Source organism: Haemaphysalis longicornis, unplaced genomic scaffold, assembly GCF_048455015.1.
Source record: "Haemaphysalis longicornis isolate Haplotype H1 unplaced genomic scaffold, Haemaphysalis longicornis Haplotype H1 scaffold_6, whole genome shotgun sequence".
NCBI classification, from domain to species: Eukaryota; Metazoa; Arthropoda; class Arachnida; order Ixodida; family Ixodidae; genus Haemaphysalis; species Haemaphysalis longicornis.
This window is the reverse complement of record NW_027526407.1, coordinates 42,984,840-43,001,014: the sequence shown is the minus strand read 5'-3', so window position 1 is coordinate 43,001,014 and position 16,175 is coordinate 42,984,840. Positions and strand designations below refer to the sequence as shown.

At 48.9% G+C, this 16,175-nt stretch overlaps 1 protein-coding gene across 1 annotated transcript in view; it reads right to left on the bottom strand.

The window, feature by feature from the left end:
- Amon (prohormone processing protease amontillado) overlaps positions 1 to 16,175 on the bottom strand; it is a 227,402-nt gene that overhangs the window by 100,140 nt on the left and 111,087 nt on the right. The gene's annotated exons all lie outside the window — the stretch shown is intronic.

Sequence of the window (16,175 nt, the reverse complement as noted above, 5' to 3'; positions counted from 1 at the left end):
CTTTCTCTTCATGTTTTTTTCTCTCTCCATTTCGCTCTCGAGTTTCTAATTTAATTTCTGCTAAGGGGGGGGGGGGCGTTACTATTGTCCACATCAGCGAAAATCCGTGAGTTTGTCGCCTTGACGTAGCGCTTTATCTGACTAGCTGACGACGCACCGCCGACAACCTTTTCATAAACGCGGCGAAAGCCCGAACTGTAGAACATGTCGAGATAACACTACACGTTCGCACGCTCGACGTTGCTTCGCCAGGCTGTGGCGGTAACGGAAGCAGCGTTTTTTTACGGCGATCGTTAATAAGGAACGCATCCGCAGGGCGCAGTTCCCGGCGATTTTCTCATAAGAGATGAGTTTCGCGCCAGACGCGGGGGCGAAAATGGGTGCCGCGCAAACCCGTATTGCTCGTTAGCCCCGACAGTAAAAACAGATCCCCGTGTGGGAATAGCGATCTCGTCTGCCACCTCCTGCTAGTCTGGTAACGAGGCTTCATTTATTATCCAAAGCGGTATGCCGTATTTTCTTGCGGGATGAGGTGAATGAGACGATGGGCAAAAGGGCAAGTGTATTGCAGATAACAGCCTTCCCCAAATAGTGGCGTGGGTTATCACTACTACCGGGAACGTTCGTCACTATAATAGGAAAAAAATTGCGCTGTTTGCAAGCTTGCACCAGTGGCGCAAGGCTGGAGGAACAGTGGGGGTCGACCTAGATTCCCCTCCACAGATAGCCGATACCAGCAGAGAGGGAGCAGCCGGACCCCAGCAATGCAAAGCCGTTTTAGATGCAGAGCATCTGATTCACTCGCCTTGTCCCTCCGGCGTCGTCGTCGTCGTCGGCGTTGTCCACCCCTCCCCCATTCTCCTCGCCGCGCCAGCTGCGCTCTCCGCCGCTCACCCCCTCTCCTCTCCGATAGCGAACACTCTCTCGCGAGGGGCATTGAATTGGATTCGATTGGATTGGCTTGGATTGAATTGGATTGGCTTGGCTTGGATTGGATTGGATTAAAGTGGATTGTGTTGGATTGTGTTGCGTCATAGCCGCGGCAGACGCGCTGGTAAGGTGGCTTAGCACTGGGGCCGGCGCATATGCAGTACTCTCTCTTCCGCGGTTTCCTCTCCTTCGGGCGCGCTGCGCATATAACCGGTGTGCCGTTCTCCAGCGAAGCAACATCCACGCTTGGCTCAAACACCTAGAGTCCACGCCGCTTTACAAGTACGCCAACGTCGTCATCCACTGGGACCGGCTTACGCAGTCCCCTCAACGTTATGCGCGCTATAAAACGCGGTCAATTCGCCGCTCCGCCTATGCGTCGCATCTACACAGGGGTTCCCGCGAGGGGAGGTGGGAGTTTTTGGACTGCCCTGTAAAACAAACACCGTTAAAGTATGTAGTACAGCGCTTTATTCAGTAGCAATCGTCGTCATCCCTTTCGTCGCCGTCTTCCGACGGCACAACCGCGTAGGCCAAATCTTCTCGTAGCGCGTCCTCGCCTCGATAGATCACCACTTCTTCGTCAGCTGGTCCGGCGGCCGCCGCCATGTGTGGATTCTGAAGGGATGGTTTGACAGATTAGTCACCATCGTGTTCGGCGTGGCGGACCCATGGTGCGCTGGTCGCTGCACGAAGACAATGACGAAGGCGGGAGATCCTAACGTGACGTAAGCCGACGCGCAAGCCTGGACGACGCCGGACGGCCACCGCGAGGAACGCACTACCGTACGTTCGGGGTTTTCTGTCAACGCCGGGCGGATTTGTGTAGGTCTGAACAACTCTGCTGCTAAAAGGAAAGGGAAAAAAATTGACCATCCCTGCCTAAAGAACGTTGACAGAAGCGTGAAAGCTAAAAGTGCGTGCAACCTTCTCTGAAAGTGCGTCCATTCGATTGTCAAATCCTTAAAGACCCGCGCACTAAGTAAACGCATCTGCGAACGACCTAAATGTACGTGATTTATGGAATAAAGGTACACCAATGTACTCCTCCTTCACGACCGATGCGTGTATTGTCTTATCTAGAAGCGTTCCTTTTTCGCGATCTTCAAGTAACCGCTGTGACGCAATGGATGCGCGGTTTTACGCATGCGCCGTGTGTCCGGAGATCTTATCAGAGCTTTCCGCTCTACCAACAGGTCTACGGAGAAATGCATTAGTTTTTTTGACAGGACGCCGTCAGCCCCGCTAAGAAAGCTTTCACTTTAAAAATTCAACCCAGTTCCACGCAATCTGAAATCTGCTGAAACAGTGGAGTTCTGGATTTCTTGTCCGGGGTCGAACGTTAACGGGGCCTCACCAAAGAACGGCAGCGCCGTCGCCGCGCAAATTCTATGGTTAGCGCAAAGAAATCGGCAGATGAACGTCAGCGGTGGGATTCTCCCTCCCCCAGAGAGAGGGAAAGGAACCCGCCCCTGCGAGACTACTGCGCCCTCTATCGCAGGGTCTGAGAACCAGCTCCTGCGAGGCCACCCAGGTTACGCACGGCTTACAGTAGACTCGAGAAAAGTTCTCGACCTGCAACAGCTCCGCTGTGAAGGAGGAAAACTTTATTTGCTGTATGAAATGTAGGGGTGGGTGGCAACCACACGTCGCAGCCCGGCTCCGCTCTTAAAGGACGCTTTTTTCAGGAGGGGTTGTCCTGACCGTGGTTATGTCGCCGCCCTTTGCGTGGGCTAGCAAACCGTTTTTTGTGCTGTGCGTTAGCAGGTAGTAAGGTGAAGGGAAAGAGAAATAAAAAGCAATGAAAGGACGGTACGCCTCCGTTAAATAGATGTTGAAGGAACCACAAAAAGAATCTTTGCAACGTATCTGTCTTAAAACTGGCACCGAGGCATTTTTCGTCGTAGGAGAAAAGTAAGCCCGGTTGGTTCGATCGGAAGGAGTGCGTTGGGGAGCCATTAAAACGTGCTTGGCCATAAAAGGACCTTTTAAGGCAAAATGCAACCAAGGCGGTGCATTTGTACTTTTCTATGACCCGACCGTCATAGTGTTGAATAGCTATTAAATTAAATATTGAATACAGCTATTGAATAGAATATAGCTATTGAATGGCTACCCTTAAGTGCCTGGGCAGTATGCGGGGGGTAACGTTACTTTAACTCACTCACTCACTCACTCACTCACTCACTCACTCACTCACTCACTCACTCACTCACTCACTCACTCACTCACTCACTCACTCACTCACTCACTCACTCACAAACCCCTTTAACCGCACAGCTCGTTGATATTACTGGTTAGTTAAAACGCACACAGCTTGCAGTAAACAAAAAAGGCAAACGGGTGCGTTCCCCAATCTCCCTTGTTTGTTTTTCCCGCTTAATTCTCGTGTTGCGAAAACGTACGTGCGCAAGCCGACCGAGGAAGAGCGTTCACAGATTTCGAGTCTCGAGCTCGCGAAGTCCCGCACAAACAGTTCCTAACCCAAACCACAGGAAAACAAAACCGAGAGCAGCGCGAGAGGGGGAACGTTCGTTAGCTACCGCACTTCGATTCGCTAACTTTCTCCTCGTTAAGAAGAGCGTGCCGTCGACTGGGCGCGTTGGGACTGCATTCTAGACGGCAGAGCTAAGCTGATTGCGAAACGCGTCGACAATACAGCCGCGCTCCTGGCGCAGCGTTCTCAGCGAAGCTTGCATTAGAGACTGCACTACCTAAGGCTGAAGCGCCCCTAATGATTTCAAATTAGCACTCCTCTGGCGGTGTGCGTTCCCTCCGGTACGTTCTGAGGCTGATTTAGCGAACAGCGGGGCTGTCACTGCGCGCGCAAATCATTGATTAATATGGTCATGAGTAAAAACTGTGTGAGCGTGCGACTGCGCCTGACAACAGTGGAACCACCGAGGGAAACAGAAAAAGTAATGCTTGGTGGTACGGAGGGAGGAAAGCATTCCTGGTAATAATGCGAAAGCATCCATTAACTCGGCGTGGAGGCTCAGTGGCGAAGGAGTTGTGCTGTTGAGCACGAGTACGCGGGTTCGATTCCCGGCCGCCGCGGCCACTTCTCTGATGAAGGCGAAAAGCAAAAACGCCCCTGTGTTTGAAATTTAGGCGCACGTTAAAGATCCCCAGGTGGTCGAAATTAATCCGGAGCCCTCCACCACGGCGCGCCTGCGCTGCTTCGCGCTATAAACTCTATACAATCAATCAATCAATCAATCAATCAATCAATCAATCAATCAATCAATCAATCAATCAATCAATCAATCAATCAATCAATCAATCAATCAATCAATCAATCAATCAATCAATCAATCAATCAATCAATCAATCAATCAATCAATCAATCAAAAGCATTCGTTAAATAGGAAAGGCAAAAATTCGGCTATTCCTGGCACAGAGATGGTGCCCAATATGGCCGACGGATCAAAGAATAATAAAAAAAGGAGATTCGGGTGAAAAAAAAACGCGTAAATGTGGGTCCGGGTTGTATTCGAACCAATGACCTCCGGAGCAAGATTAGAGCGCATGCACAATACCACCACACCTATTTTTGTCTTTCATCTATGGGAAAACAGGTACACACATAACGACAACGCGAGAACATTACATGGTCAAGCGGACAAAAAAATCCGTAAAAATTGAAGCAAGCACAAATACATCGAAATTCGGCCAAACTTACACAAGCGTTCAAAAGGAAAAACAAGTCAACTGGGCTGTCTAATAAAATGCAAACACTATGGATGGATGTCACTGTTTCTCAGAAATACTTGGTTTATAGAGATCGATGTCTGCAACTTGCCGAACTTCGACCGATAATATAGTGAATACGTCGTGGTCTTGGACCTATAAACGTGTATTAGAGACATGTATATACACTAAGGCTTGAATGAGTCATTTGAGCATGCCAATTACATACGTAGCTATTCTGATGGAGGCGAAAAGCAAAAACGCCCGTGTGTTCGATACTTGGGCGTATGTTAAAGGTCCCCAGATAGTCAAACTTAATCCGGAGCCGTCCACTACTGCGCGCCTCATCGCCTGTGCAGCGTCAGCGCGTTAAACCCTACAATCAATCAACATACGTAGCGATTAGGGGAACAGCGAAGTGCGTTCCGGCTTAAGGTCCCCTTTGCTCGACGATGCGAATGCGAGTATGTGCCGAGTCATACTAACCGAGAGAAGATGAAACAGACGCAAAAGAAAAACAATTACACCATCTCCCTGAAGGGAATTATGTGGTGATGCAAAGCTGAATTGTTGGCGTCCATTCAGCTCATCGGACGGTGCAGCGTGTTTCAACCGAAGCAGCAACTGAGGAAGCGGCGCGCGGACCGGGTTTATGCAAAAGAAAAACGACATGCAATGCTACTACTGACAGGGCACGTAGGGCTTTCGCAATCACTACATCATAAGGAGGATTTAGGTGGCCCCGTAATTTTATTGTGGTGTTCCAGCGGTTAACGGGAAGCCATGCAGAGAAAATCCTGTATTCGCTGCAAAAATTCCACTGCCATCTGTTGGCCGTTTTCCGTGCCTGCTGGCGCGGGAGAAGGGGCCATCGTGTTTGTCTACATGGTAAAAGTACGAAACATTTCATCAAAGTCGGAGAAGCGGAATTGAAACTTTGTGCGGTAGCTATTAAAAAAAACTGTCGTTGATTCCTCTGCCACACGAATCGGTAAAACACGAAACTGAAATGTGCCGCGAAATCTGCGGCTGAGCATGATTTGCGGGTCGGCGGCTGTCTTGTGGGTGTGCTTGGCGAGCGACGTCCTGCTGGCGGGTCGCTTCGGCGAAGGTGTAATGGCGCCATTTCCGTGACGCATATGGCGTCAGTGAAGGTGTATCCCGGCATACAACACTTACGTGATAAAATAAAAAAACCCGAAAACAAACAACCCTAAGTATAACGTACTGTTTACTACTAAGGGTTGCTTCTCCGCAAGAAGAACCTGTGTGCAGGGGTGGACCCTTTACAGGCCACTTGGTTCGTTGAACTGGCGTCATTTCCGGGACGGATATGACGTCATTGAAATCTTTGTGTATCCGGGAATAGAACACGTACGTGTTAATATAGTCAGATTTAAGTTAGTCTTTAGGCGTCAATTCGGTTGCGGCTCTGTTCGCTGACAGGACGTTCCGATTGGACGAGGAGTAATTCGATCCCATTTCAGCATAAAAGCCTGCGGTTGAAAAAAGTTTGAAGGAACTCGCAAGGGGGAGTAGTAATCATATTAATCTTTATTAAGGGAGCAGACGGTTTGTTTGCTGTCCTTGGGGAGGGGAGGTGGTGGGGGGAGGGGAGGTGGTGTGGGGAGGGGTGGTATTGTCGATTAAATGGTTCGGCCTTTCTGCTCTGAACCGAGCTCATTTAAAGTTGGCTTCACTGCTACTCACATAGAACGCTAGGAAGACATTTTTCAGGGGCAATGTGGGAGGAGGAGGAGGAGTGAAACTTTATTTTTGATCAGAATAAAAGAGAGTTAGAGCCTGTGGCCCTCCGCACAGGTGCAGTCCCTATTCCGGGACCCCATTGGTCAAGGCCGCCACTCTCGCCCGTCGAACTAGAGCCCTTTGAGACTCCAGCCCCGAGCAATTGAGCAGGGCTGCCTCCCATGCCTCTCTGGTAGGGGAAGGGTTGGGGGATAACGCAGGGTTGCGCTGGCATGCCCACACCATGTGGAAGGTGTCGGACACCTCCCCACAGTGCAGACACCGTCCATCTGTTTTAGGGTCGAAATGCTTTGCTACTGCAGGGCACATAAATGTGTTCGTCTGCAGGCGCCGCAGTATTCGCTCATCGGCCTTGCTCAGACCCTTTGCAGGGGCTGGGTAAAGCCGGCGGTTATCGCAGTAATGTCTTACGATTTCTCTAAACCGCAGAAGTGGTTTGCTAATGTCCGAGCCGGGAGAGCATGGGTGAGGCGCCCGGTGGGTAAGCGCTCGGGCAGCCGCGTGCGCGGCCTCGTTACCTCTCAGACCCTGATGCCCCGGAGACCACACAATTTCTTTAGGAGCGGGGTCTACGAACCGCACCACTCGTTTTAAAATTCTGTAGGCCAAGGGTGGTACCGTGCCCGCTAAATACCTTTCACAGGCTCGGCGAGAGTCCGTTATTATTGTCCTTGACTTCGGGTCCGAGGCGGCGAGCGCTATGGCAATCGCCTCGGCTTGTCTGATATCGAAGTAGGAAGGTCCTAGTGTCATTTATTAAAGACTTGCATCGCACACAAGCCCTATTGGCCGCGAGGCCCACCACTGGAGAGGCCGGCGCTGCGATCGTTTTGACGTCACTTGTAGGATCACCGTTCCTATCTTGCTGCGTAGTTGGCTTGCAGCGCGTGACACTTCGCTTAGGAAGCGCGTTCTAGAAGTATTTTCGTGTTAATTTCCTTCGTTTGAAGTTAATTCTGTGCGTAAAGCGCAGTTCGACCTAATGGTGACTGTATAACCGTATCAACTATGGTAGATTATCCGCAAACACCATGAGTGTGGTGGTGTATTCCGCATGCGACTGAAGCGCATTTCCCCGATCAACAATGTGGACTACGACGATCGCCGAGTGAAGTTTCGAGATTTCCCTTGTTTGCGAGAAATGTATAAAGCAGAAAATCGTGAAGCGTAAACTGCTCGCAGAAGCACACGCACACGCACCCGCCGTGCCTGCCCGCATGCACAGCCGACGGTGCGGCTCGAACCGACGCTGGTCGCGGTAGCAACAACTTGTCGCCGCTTTTTAAAATCACACAAGTCGTGGAAAAGATGTTCCAGATTGGTGAAAGTGGATGTTAGTGTGATGAAAAATTCTGATAGGTAGTGTCATGAGGTGTGGTTTTCAAAGCGATGCTCAAATATCTGCCGCGATTTACGCCGACCGGCCGCGGAGGTCGGACCCGGCAGCACGGCCCGTTCACGCACGGTGCGGCGAGCGGCCGAAGGATGGCTATGCTTGCGCGCAAGAATCGGCCGAGGTCGTAGGTATCTCGATCTTCGATCGCTTCAACGGAAATCACCGCGCTTACACATTTCCCAGCGCGGTGAAACGTTCTGTTAGGGACTGTCACTCGCAACTCTAACGGCGATGAAATAACTGCTGCGACGCCAAGCCTAAAGTTCCTAACATCCGATTACGTGCATCCGAAGCCGGCTGCGAGCTGTTGGCGAAGGCCCTCCCGTCGCGCACGCGCGTGTTGCGTTTGGGTTCCTCTAACTTCTTGGGGGCCCCCAACGCTCGGTTCTCCTATTCTAAGTATCCCCATTACCCGAAATCATGAACGACGTGTTTCGCCTCGTACGCAGCCTCGCCTTCTGTGAGCAGTCGTGAGTTTCGAAATTGATGCTTGAGAAATGCCGGCTTACTGTAAACATACAAAACACGCTGCAATTATAAATTACCACGCCGAGCACCTAATGAAAACTAAATATAGCCTTGTCCGAACCCGCTCGAAGGCGTTAAAAACTCGCGTTCATACCGTTCATACATTGCGGACAAGTCGCGAAAAGTAAACACCAGCCGTGCAGAGTACAGGCTACGGCAGTGATCGTTAATCAAATCCGGGCATGACTATATAACATCGTAGGGGAAATAGGCACTGATTAAGCCAAACTGCAGACCATAACAATACTTTTAAGCATGTGCGGCGAAGCAATCTGATCACCGTTCTCGCATCATTCATTTACCAGGCAAGAGCAGTTCGCGCGGTGAGATCATCATAAGTGAGCGACGCGTTTCCGTCGCTGTTACAAGGTGTTTGCTTGCGCACACATGTCCCGTCACAAGTTTTTCATAATGAATTTACAGCGTACTTTTCTCGGCATCAGTTGCATCGTCCTTGGCGTTATATAGTTGGCTTCGTATGTAAGAGCTGTGGGTCGCGATAGTAGCAACTACCTAAACGCGGCGGTGTCGCCGGGAACAAGCGAGTCTCTGATTGCTTGCCCGAATTATTAGGTTTACAGACGACTTTTTTGGTAATTTGCATCAAAATCCACAAGGAGCGGGCGAGACGGTGGCCACAACAAAAAAACACGCTTCGCGTACGCACGGGAAATGCGTTGTAGCAGACGACAACACGATTCAGCGTCCTACAAGTGACGTCACTCGTAGGTGGCGCCACGGTATGTCCTCGAGGCCAATATACCGAAAACCTAAAACGTCGCCTCTTTACCAAATGCAAATGCTATTATGAAAAATATGTCTAACATGAAAACCTCAATGTCCGAAGGCTTCATGTTCAGTGCCGTCATAACACGTAATGGATCCCTGTGGATTGCCATATGTGAAGCCCTTATAAAATCGGCTTCACTACTACGCACAAGTGCATTGCTAGGAGTACTTTCTTAGGGGCAATACACGTAGTTTGATGTCAAAGTATACATGCGCCAGAGTCTTTTGTTACCAGCATTTTCGGATGCCCCGAAAGGGGGAAACATCTAGCGTCACACACGGACAGACAGGTTTCCTTGTTGAGTCGTCATAGAAATGCTTACACATTCAAAATTATCAGCGCGATCTTATTACCTAGTGAGCATGTCTTACTTGATAAAGCAGTTGAATCGGCGCGCAATTTGAATCTCACGCTTGCTTAAAAGCACCGCTTTGATTCCTCTTTACACGCACTTTATCGGGTGTAAGGAAAGTTTTTAGCGGTAGTACCTCGAGCAAAGAAAATGATTAACTAGAGTGCATATACATTCACAGCCACAAACTGGCGCTGGGAAACGCAGTAGTAGTTAAATATGTGAGACTAATTTGGATGACGCTCAATTTTTTTTTTGCTGCATTACCGGTTTTAAGCCGGCCGTTATCAACAAACTCGCCTACCACACGAAACCGCGGCTACGCACACAGCGCATATATCCTAACGCGTTATACTCGACCGCTAAGTTCACCGGTAAATTCATTCCCAGGTTAAGAACAGGTTAGTTAGTGGTTAGGAGCGACGTCTGAAGGGTTTCAACCAACATCTTCAGCGGAAAACGAGAGTAGGACTAAATGCATCAGCGCCGAAATGAACTTGAAGCGGCCGGGAAAGTCTTTCATAAGGCTCCATTTAGAATTCACACTTTGCCCTGTCGTTAAGGAACGACTTGGCGAAATGTCGGTCTTCCAAAGGGAGGTTGTGGGTTGCCAGACGTCTCAAGCGTGTGCTGCGGTATTGCTCGCCGAGTGGGCGGCATTAGAGGGCGCATTATGCGGATTCGGAGTTCTGTCCCACAAAGATTGCCGCCGAGAGGAAAGCTAGCCTTTCGAAGAAGGAACAGTGATCGGTCTGCGTGAACTGAGGGCTAACCTTCTTTTCTGGGCACTGATGGGGCCGCGCAGACTCTGGAAGATGTCCTGGGAATTTCGAATGTGCTAGGGCCCCAAGCAAAAAGGAAGACACAAAGAGGGGACCAATCAGCGAAAGCCTACGCCTACGGGTATTGGCGGGAAAAGGAAATCGCATTGTGCGAGCTGGTCCCCGCCGTGAGAGCTAAATGTGTAAGTCGGCATTTCTTTTTACCTCTTTTGTTATCTTTCTCGTACTTTTCCTCTTTTTCCGTACTGCGTCGTATTTTGCTTCCGAAGCATTAAACGGCGGAGCGAGAAAACGGAAAGAACTTTTCCCAATCTCCCTAAGTGGTCATTTAATCAGGTGAAGTCGGGGTCCCGGCAAATACTGTGCGAAGCTCTGCGAAACGCAACATCAATCTTTCAATCGCGATCGCGTGAGCAGGCTGACGTTACTACCCCGTTTCAGCAACGATTTAGAAAAAGAAGGGTTTTAAAAAAGGGGTTTAAAAAAACGGTTTAAAAGAAGGGTTTCAGGAGAGTGTTTCAAAAGAGGGTTTCGAAAAGGTGTCACCGCTGCTGGGATAAGGCAAAAAAAGCGCACCTGCTTTATTCCCGAACACTGAGAAGTGTAAAAAAACACACTTGCGGATAAACGAGCATGAACAAAGCTTTTAAAAGAAAACTCGGAGGGTGGGACTGAGATTGATAGTTTGCGGGTAGAATGCCACGCATAAAGCTTACAGTCTGGCATCGTAACTATTACGGGCGAAGTGATATAAATGCTCCCATTGCGAGCACAAAATTAAAAAAAAAAGTCATGTCTAGTCCTCTGAGTCAATCTCGCATTTCTCGGCGTGTTTTGCCTTAATGCTACACTTCTGCGGCTGTCACAGCAGAGAAAAAGAAGGTTCAATAATACTTCTAAGAAATTCATGAATGTAACAAACCTGTAGCAAATGAATGTAACTGTGTAATGAATGAGCGCTACGAATAATTACTGTGGTTTAAATATTTGAAAGTCGCTCGCGAGGGAACGTCGTTTTGTTATTCTAGGTTACCTCGTTTCTAATTTTTTTATTTTTAAAATTCGGTTAGCCACCACTTCAGTCGCAACACAGGTTTGCCTCGTTTACGCCACGTTTCAGTTTGACGAGCGCGACGCTCAGCATCGACATCGGTAGGAGTATTTGTCCCACCCAATGTTTGAAACTACGGCGACACGATAAAGGCGATGGAGTCGATGCGCTGCACACATACGAGGAGATAAGACGAGGGAGCCGGAACCGGCTGTGTAGGTGGTAACTTCCTTTTCATACTGTCGCTCTGCGCGTCCTTTGCTGCTACAGTGCTCTCCATTGGCGCATACAGCAACCTCTGCGCCTATAATGCCCGTCGATGTGGGTGTCGCCGATAGCCACGCTCTTTCTTGGTTGCGCGGCATTCTCCTACTCTGTCACATTGATTCCCAGGCTTCACACACTGACAGAACGACAGACTCGATTTACAAGGCGGGGCACCCAGCACTATCGCGTAAATCAAGATAACAGGCACTCGGAAAACGACTTCCCGCTGAAACTTCTAGAATACCCCGTTTTTTAAACCCTGATAGTTTAGGCCTTAACACGGGTTAGAGTGAATTCCAATCTCACAACTTTAATACACTCCTGAGGTGACGTAATAAGCGGCCTAATTTTACTCTGGAGCCACACCTTATTTTCAAAGCCAACCAGTAAAGAGTTGTAGAGTAATAGGTAATAAAGTTGCTTTCACACAGCGGGAAACGTGAACGAATATAAATTCCAAGTTAAGCCTAAAAGGGACCATGCAGACAAAATACAAGTTTTTTTTTTTTTCATTCGAGAGATTTGGTATTTTATTGTACTGAAGAATGAAGACGGGCTAGTTGGTTCATATTGAAGCCACTGCGCTGTTTCTTGCCTTCGGTATTATATTGGGCCCCCAGTGTTTGTCCGGCAGCAAACGATGCTTTAACCCCTGAAGAATATTGGATTTAAAATAAAAATTTGGTTTTCCCGCAACGACATATCTTCAAACCCGCGTTCGGGCACTGTTTACTCTGCAGGGTACAGCTGAAAGCCTTTTTTACCGTTAATCCTCCAAGAAGGCGCCACCATACACCACAGGGCCGCGGTGTGCCTTTGCCTTGTTTCTGAACGTATTTGCACCTGGCTTGTTTTTGTTATGGTAGGTAATAATTGTTCCGTGAAACATGGGGTATGCTGGACCAACAGGGTCACGTGAGACAACGTTGCTTGCGCCAATCGGCCAGTGTCGTGTGAGACAACCCCGAAGCGACACACTGCTGGGCAGCTATAAGAAGCATAGTACGCGCAGTACCAACACCAGTACGCTCTGGTACTTCTATGTTTACGTGTACTTCTGTAACGTCCGTTGTTTTCCCGCCATCCTTACTGCTATAAAATGAATATGCATTGCCTTTGAGCGCAAATAGCTCGTTTAGCAAGCTTAGAAGCCCTGCGTAACTTGCGTTTGCTTTTGCGGCCTCAGCCAATCGCAAGGCTTTGAATATGACGTCATATATGTTCTGTTACGGGAAATGAGCTAGTGAGACTCATGGCGATTCCTTTCTTTCCTAATTATAAAGCCTATTTGACCGAAGTGCGCATTAAAAGTGCGGTCAGTATGATTATAACGCGGCAATCTTTCGAATGAACCAAACTTGTTTTGTCTGCATGGCTCCTTTAAGAACTAGAGTGCGGAGCGCGGCCGCCTGTTCAACGACACGGCGCGTAAAGTGCGTACGCACTTGCGTCGCAGAATGCTTTCAAATTAGAACGAGGCCTAATTGTTTCGTGAATAGCTACTTAGACCGGAGCTGCAAAGTGGGTCTGGTTTTCAGTTTAGCGGGAGTTCTCGCCGTTAGTCCTAATGATAAGGAGTGCGCTTCTGCCTACGACGAAACACGCATGGCTAGCAATAATTGTAGACGGCCCCGATTTGCAATTATTGAGGACGCACTTGATAACACACTTGAGCTGTTATTGCACGCTGTTAACCAGTTCTCGACTCGGGGCATGAACTGAACGACACTTAGCGCACTGAATTCGCAACATAACTTGTAGAGTACATATAAAACACATAAGACATATAAAGCACATAAAAATATAAAACATGAAACATAAAACATATGAACTAATAAAAAGTAGCAGCCTTCTTTTTTCAACACATAACGGCCGACCGACTGCGTACACGTGGCAACTCTTTCTTATCAGCAGGTATCGCTACTGACTCGCATGCTTTTACCAGGTTATACTAGATTGGCTTATCTCGGGGAGAGTGGAAGCGCACGCAACGCGTTCACTTATTTAACAGAGGACAGTTCGTAGTGTTGCAAGGAGCTGAGAATGTACGTCAGCTAACGACAACAGCACTTCGATAAACTACAAGATATTAACAACTTACAAAAAATGCCGCAGCTTGCACTGCTGGTGCAAGGCTGGACAAGAAACAGCAGAGGTACGTGGCGGCCTGGAGGAAGTTCCTCGAGCTCCTTGCTGGTCTTGCGAACTCCAATTTTCTCCTCGGGGAAGCACGTGGGTATGTAAATGACTCCCTGACTCTTTTCAGACATGACCTGATGGCGTAGAAACCCCGCGGCTTCCTGGGTCGACATCTCGACCGCCTTGAGCATATTTAAAGCGAGCGCCTTGAGCATTTCGGGGTTACCCATGTTCCGGCGTTCCTCCAACATCTCAGCCACGGTCAAGGTTAGACATTTCGCGGTCGGCCTTGATCACGTAGTCGACGACGCACTTGGCCCAGGCGTAGTGATCGAGAAGGATTTGTATATCCATGTTGGAGTCGAGCACGGATGCAATCCAGGGGTTGAATAGGTTGACCCACTCCTGATCGGGGCACCGCTTGTACAAGACGCAGGGACGACTGACTCCGGCTAGGAGAACCTCCAAGTATAGTGACCCTCGTTGCGCATGCCAAAGCGGCGCCAGAACTGTTCGATGTTATCGAACGTCGTGTGTTCCAGGCAGTCATGCATCATCTCTTCGTGGAGGTTTGCGCTCGCCTTTGTCTCCTTATTCGTCGTGAAAATCTTCTGCGGTGTCTCAATCTCGCTGCTGGCCATAGTGAAAGGGGCCGGGGGGAGAGACTTGATCTTACTCGCCTGACCTAGGCATATCAGCGGAAATGACAACTCCTCACCGTTGTTATCGTAAAACAGACGAATCTCCCCGAGCCATGACAAAGTAGTGGCGCGCCACGTTACGCTGCGGCAGGATGGAAGACACGAACCATGACAGCTCAAGGGATGACTTAATGGGCGGCCATATTAGCACGTGCACTCGGAGTATGCGCTATTAAAGACGATAGGCTTTCTTGGGCTACTTAAACCCAGAAATTTTGGTCTGTCTGTATGTCTGTCCGTCTGTCTGTCTGTGACCCGATTCAGCCACCCGGCCAAAGCAAAACAATGCCTGCGCAATAGTCTTATATAGTCACAGCTAAATCTACCCGTCTATGTCCGGTGGAATGTTCATACTTGTCAACATAGTTGAAGAAGAACAAGACATTACGCAAATATGAGACAACAAATCAATACAGAAGTGATATTTGCAGTGTTCCTTTATAAAAAAATCAAACATGCTTGAATTTGCGAAATTAAATACTTCATCAACTGCACAAAAAGAATTCACTCCGCCGTCGCCTGCTGTCGCCCGCGCCACTATAGCTTCTGGGGCCATTTTAAGAAATCAACCGGCAACAGTTACGAAAGGTTCCACTAGGTAGGTTCCACGTTCTGCTTGCAACGCACGTGGAGTACGGAAACGCGGTTCTATAAACGCTGAAGTAGGGCGCCTCGATTAACGCGCGTCTTCGCCGTACGGCAGCGTTCGCATCGAGTCACCCGGTTTGGAGCAGTGGAACGCGGGAAATTTAAAATAATTTAAGCAAACCTTTGGCGTCTTTACCTTGGGAGGAGCGCGACGCAAGAGGAACAACATGAGAGGTGAGCGGGAAAGCGAAGGGAGGCATTTACTTCGCAAAAGCCGATAAAGACTATCGTCTTTTGACGGCATTTGAGGCCAATTTTTCGTTCGCCGTCCTCTACGTCGTGTTAACATGGCGTAGGGCGCCAGTGCCGGCTTAGTGCTTCTCGTAGCAGTTTGCTCCGGGAATTTACTTGGTATTTTTTCCGGTTGCTCCCCACGAGACGCACGCTCACGTGCGCTCGGCATTTTCTTCTATTTTTTTTTGCGCATGGACGGCGCAACAAAGAGCTTAAAGAGCTCTGCCATTAACAACTAGCGCCACCACCGCATACAATTTTCGCGCCTTCGACTTGCGACTGCTCAAACCTCGGATGTACACTATCCGGCTGTGTTTAAAGCGCAGTTTTAAACAAACATAACCGTCAAACTGATGAGCCTTTTCCGTGCGCATCAACTTCAACATCATCACTATCTTCATTAAATTCGTCACTACATTAATCTGTCGTAGCAGGCTAGGCATTTTAGCTCAGCTAGTATCGCCATAAAGGGAAAATGAAACATGAGAGGAGGAGGAAAAAACAACAGAGCAAGACAAATAAAAAGCGAAAGCCGGAAAATTAGCCCCATCAAAAATAAATAAACTTCGAGACAAACTGTACTAGATATAACTTTAGACTGCTTTCATAATTGTTTTCACAGTGAAATTGCAAAATGGCTGATCGTCATAGCGGGAGCATACATAGCAGCCGCTTATACGGTTGGTGTGTAGACTGCGACAGAAAAAATTCTTATCGGGAGAAATTAAATGATGGTAGTCAGATTACTTTAGTGGCCGCCATCCCCCTCCCCTCGCGGAATCGAAAATTTCAATAGAGGCTGCGCCCCCGGCCTCCCCGCCACCCCTCTGCGCACGCCATTGATTTCTCACTAATTTTGCGTTCTTGCATTCTTCGTTTGAGAGAGGTGGTTAGGATAGA